This window comes from Sander lucioperca, chromosome 19 (assembly GCF_008315115.2).
Source record: "Sander lucioperca isolate FBNREF2018 chromosome 19, SLUC_FBN_1.2, whole genome shotgun sequence".
Classification (NCBI taxonomy): domain Eukaryota; kingdom Metazoa; phylum Chordata; class Actinopteri; order Perciformes; family Percidae; genus Sander; species Sander lucioperca.
Window position 1 is genome coordinate 25,836,458 of NC_050191.1, and position 5,568 is coordinate 25,842,025.

The window sequence follows — 5,568 nt, forward strand, 5'->3', positions numbered from 1 at the left end:
TCCTGCTTATCGATCACACAAAAGTGGCAACATTTGTTTGCAGAAAAGCTTTCCTTGAGAGCTTGAGTTTGTCCATTAACTTCAACTTCTATACCAGAGTTTTCAAGGACTTTGATGTCCTCAAGAAGTGGCTCTAGTATTTTACCAAGCCCATATGTCTCCCTGTCGATCGAATTAAATAACACACATAAGTGAATGTGAGCTAGGGATGAATTGCATTCTGGGGGTAAATTCCGTAGAGTGAAGTAAACGGCACCCATTTTATGGATTTTTGTTTTGGAGCCCAGAGGATTTGTTGTCTCAACATCATCATAATACAACTGAATTTGCAGGGATTCTGGATAGAGTTGGAATAGTGGATGAGTTGAGAATTGACACCCATCACTATAGTCTCGCATCATGTTGTCATTCCTTTTCTTGCTTTTTAAGTAGACACTTTGCATTTGGTAAATAGAAATTTGATCGTTTCAAGTATTGGTACATACTGATAAGTGTCTGGTGCCAAAACCTGCTTCATTTGTCCCTGTTTCCGTACAGTATCTGCCCTGTGACCAAGAAAAATTTCCTTTGGCTTGACAAGGTGAAATTTTTCTGAAAAGTGGGTATTCATTTTAAAAGGAGTGTCTATGTCATCAAACATTTGTTTGGCACTTTCAAACTGTTCCATTAGTGGTAGCACAAGTTCATGGTCATGTGGTACATCCATATTATTGAACACTGATGACACAGAACTTTGTAATGTAGCTACAGTTGTTTCCACAAGTTCTTTAACGCAAGTTACAGTTCTTGTTACATCCATTAGTGTTACATTTGACCCAGCATACATTTTTGCCACAAATGAGGCTGCACTGTCACACACACAGAAACAAGTTTAAAACCCACAGAAGGCTCAGCTATATTTTCCTCTAGAGTTGTTGTGTCGATGGCCCCAGAGGAGTCAGTAAATGTTGGGAAGGTCTGAAGAGAAGGCTCAACAACTGTGGTATTTGCTATTTGGTGCTCTCTAGAAAGGTGCTTGGTAAATGAATTAATGCTGTGGTATGTCCTTGGACAACCATCTTGGCTGCAAGTAAGTGTGAACTCCAATCCCTCTGACAATGCATGTATTTGACGAAGGTGCCACATCAGTTTCTTTATCTGTGTGAATCTTGATGGACATCTTGGACAACTGTACATTTTGGTGAGATCTAATTAATAGACTTGACTTTTGAAATGAGTTCCAATACCTTTGCTCTCCTGTTTGTTGGCATGGGTAAGTCGTAAATGTACTCGAATGAGAAACTGAATGAGAACACAGAGCTGAGCGGGGCTGGGTAGGCCAAGTTGCATACCCAGTAGAGCTTGAAGAGCTTGTCCACAGCACATGCCAGGCCTTCATCCAAGGGAATAGCAATCTTGTCAGACTTGCCCACAATGACGTACTGCTGTGACCCTCCCATTAGATGACCAATGCTGACTAGTTGTGGCTGTGTGCTCTGTGCTGGATCCTGGGATGCATTGTAGAGGGAGGCAATGGTACTTCCTGCCTAAAATCAGAATATAGAAATAAGTCAAGTTAAGTTCAGCAGCAACATGTCGCAAACTAGCTCCTTATAATTAGTTTTGTACATGTAATGTTTTATTAGTGTGAATGCTGACACAGCATTGTCTGTCTCTGTTTTTTTCATCTTTCTTGGCAATATTAATGCAAATAATTTCTTCTTTAAAAGGACCAATGTGTAGGATATAGATGATCTATTGGCAGAAATGGAATATAATATTCATAACTATGTTTTGATTCAATGTAATGCTTTTAAGACCTCAAGATATTCAATAACCAAATTTGAATAAATCCACTTTTTCTTATTTAAACATTGCAGGTAAGTATAAAGTAAGTAAGTATGTGGTCCCGTGCAGAGGTAGATTTTATGTAGGAATATGATTATTAGAGTGAGTTAGGCTAATCTACATTTTGCTAACAGGTCAGTGCAAGTATAAAGTCTGTATTAGGTTCAGTGGTAGGTTTAAAGATTTTACATTAAAGAAAAGATTACGCCTGCACACTTAATCCAAGCCACATACATTTTATGACATTGTTGTCATTAAACTTAAATGGCTTTTTCGACATTTGCTTTCTGATAGCCTTGTACCTACGTAGTGTGCATATAACTCTCCTTAAACAAGTTTAAATCATGTGGACTATAATGACTTTTAAGGCCTAATATTCATAAAATTGAATTCAAGACAATTTAAGGATGTGCAGACACCCTGTCGAGGATTATCAACATTTACTCAAGATTCCCATCAAACATACCGGCACAAAATCAACGAGTTGTGTAATGGCAGACTTGACGCTACAGCGGCTTGCTGCAATTGGTGGAAGGAGATGAGTAAGGACAACCAACATGATGTAGCACTTCTCATCTGCAAACAAGAATCGGGGGTGGGTGTGGTTGGGGAAGAAGAGAGGTAAACATAAGCATATTAAATAATTTTGTGGAAAAGTTGAAGAAATTAAATGTAACATTTAGTAAATACCTTCAGTTTGGTCTTCCATCCCTTCAACAAGAGATGCAACATCACCCTTCTCCCTGGCAGCAACAGCTTTCAGCTTTGGCATGATGCTGGCCTCCCACCGCCTTAGGAACAGGTCCCCCTTTCCTTGATGCATTTTACCAAACTCTGTATCAAGCTGGGTGGTTGCAGTGGACAGAGACACATAATATATAAGCCTCATCAATGTATAATGACTTTTTATAATTGCTTTAATCTACATGTACACATAAGTTTGATTGCTGCATTCCGTGTTTAAGCAAAGGGTACAAAAAGACACCTACCAGTGTCGGTATATCCAGAAAGTGTGGATACTCTTGCAAGATTTCCTCCATGGTGGGTGAATGTGTGGATATCCACGACCTACGCCAGGTGAATGTTTTCTGCATCGCTGATTTGATTGAGGACATGTTTTCTGCAGAAGGCCTCAGCCTTTTCATCAGGTTGATGAACTCTCTGACTTCGCTGCCGTCCCCTTCATATTGCACAGAACTTGACATCTCTTCAACATCTCGGCACCTCTTGTGTCTACTGTAACGACGCTGGCCTTCCTCTAGCTTCCGGCGGATATTGCGAAGCCTCATCTCCAAAAACCCAGAGTGTGATGCTGGATCAAAGAAATGCTCCTGAGATTTTAGAGGGGGAAAAAAGCATATCAAATCATTCCGGACCAGAATGGAAATTTCAAAAGAGAAAATACTGGCTTTAAACATTCTGATTATTTCCCTGTTTCAATATTTAAGCATCCCATACCCATAGCTAGCTCTACCCACTTTTCAACTAATAAACTGTATACTCACAAAGCCTCTCCTCTGCCATCAATTTGGACTTTTAGCGATGGGAAGATGGTGATGATGTTCTTTGCAAGAACCACATTTTCAGTAGTGGAGGGATAACTAGTAATACAAAAAAATAAAATAAAAAAAAAAACACTCATGAGACCTTTTTTCTCTTCTTTTAAAAATGACATGATTAGCCCTTACTGTCAAATGTGTTATTAAAAAGCAACTGTTAACAAAAGATGTGCCCTGTATCAACCAAATGAGAACGTCTGTATACTTTATCCCCCCATTGCAATTCAAACACTTAAAACATTCACAATTACATTCAATGCACATATGCTGTACATTCTTAAAACAAGTGGGCTTATTTGTATAACCACACATAAGATACAAAATAATATATAGTTCACATTCATATACTGTACTTACAATCCATGCTTCTCCACCAAGTCAGAGATGCAAACTTTAATGAGTTTCATTCTGGTCTTCTCTGTAACAATGCCCTTAGTTTGGAGTTCATCAAATATTTCTGGAACTTTCATTTCAAGTAGAGGCCTCAGACCAGTCTGCTGATCTGGCTCCTGTGTAGGCTGAACAGAAAATGAAGAGCAGAGCAGAAAGTTAGACTCTCTGTCTTCTCTGTAGTCTCTCTGACTTTTCTGAAACACAATTTGACTAGCTGTACACATGATCCAAAAAAACATTATGGTAAAAATGTACCTGAGTTTGACAGACTTCTCTTGGGACAGTTTGAAGATGGGGTGCTTCTGAAAAGTGCACTTGGAATCTGTCAAGGTTACTTATCTGCACACTACTATCAACATCAGTGAACTCTTGGAAATCAATATTGAATTTTAAAATCCAGTCAAGGACAAATCCCAATTCAGTTGTTTTTTCCAGAAGCTCTGTTGTGCTTTGGACACTGTAAATCTTTCTTTTCAATTCATTTCCATTCTTAAAAGTAGTTGCAAGGACTTTCACAGATTCCTGCGGCCCATGTCTCACTTCCTGCAAACATGAAAAAAAAGTAAAGTACAAATCTAATTCATTGTGATATTGCTACTTGTACTAATTTCAAAGTCAAATGAGATTACATATCTAGAAGTGATTAAATATCCACATCCAACAGACACTGAAGTTAACACCCAGATTCGTAGCCTCTGATTTGCCATTTAAGGGAAATTTGACTTACATACCTCGGTTTTCTGCACCTCTTAGGATACTGCTGTGATATCATGTTAGACATTTTAGGTAAAGCATTAAAGCTGAAACCCATTTTGACATTTGTGAAATCTTTATTGCATTTATGAAAATGAAAAAACTGAGATTTCACTGCTTTTTTCACATGTTGCCCACATTGGACCAGGTCCAGAATCAAAACCACTATAGTGCAGATTTAAAAAGTCTAGGTATAGTGGACCTGGTCCAATAAGGACTACATGTGAAAAAAGCTGTGAAAGTGGACTAATCAGACCCACAGACAGACACACACACACACACACACACACACACACACACTTTCTTCTTTGCATTTTCACAAATAGAATAAAACTTTCACAAATCTAAAACTGTATTTTATAAAGTCTTCAGCATCTCTGGGACAATCCAGTCCAGATTTGACAAGTCTAGGTATAGTGGCTCTGATTGTGGACCGTGTTAAATATGTATTTAAGTTACTTTTGGGGGGGAAAAAAACAGTACCCCCCCCTTTCATTTTCATAAATAAACAGCTTTAATGCTTTACCTAAAATGTCTAACACGATATCACAACAGTAAGAGGAGCAGAAAAATGAGGAGCGGTCGCTCAGCTCGGAGGCTGCGAATCTGGGTGCTGGCACCGTCTAATTACTGACGTTTTTCGACCGCTGGTACTCCGATCCCCGTTTACCAGATTTCATGCCGATTTAACAGAAACAAACCATTGTCTTACTAAAATGTCTCAAAATTTGTTATATATGGTGTCATTTTTGGTAATGAAGTGAACTGCTTGGTAAGCAGGGTAAAAATAAAACTTCAAAATCCCAATGCAAGTTTGATAGCCAGTAATTAGACGGCCCCTGAATAAGACTAGCTAACGTTAAGGCTTGAGGTTTATCTTTTATATGATTTAGAGTTAGTTGGCAGATTATATACATGCCGAATTTACCTTCACATTTTGGTTTGATGACAAGTGTCCAGCTTTATATTCCCAGCTGAGATTTCAGTACCATTTAAGGCAAAAAATAAAACGACATGAGAGCCAAGTATGACTGCA

At 38.5% G+C, this 5,568-nt stretch overlaps 1 long non-coding RNA gene across 1 annotated transcript; it reads right to left on the minus strand.

The window, feature by feature from the left end:
* Nucleotides 1-3,359: 3,359 nt before the first annotated feature.
* On the minus strand, nt 3,360-4,174 carry LOC116040314. Its single transcript, XR_004102641.1, has 3 exons — nt 4,035-4,174; nt 3,744-3,904; nt 3,360-3,428 (listed from the first exon to the last, which is right to left on the minus strand). It is a non-coding gene; the product is annotated as an uncharacterized LOC116040314 (long non-coding RNA).
* Nucleotides 4,175-5,568: the final 1,394 nt, after the last annotated feature.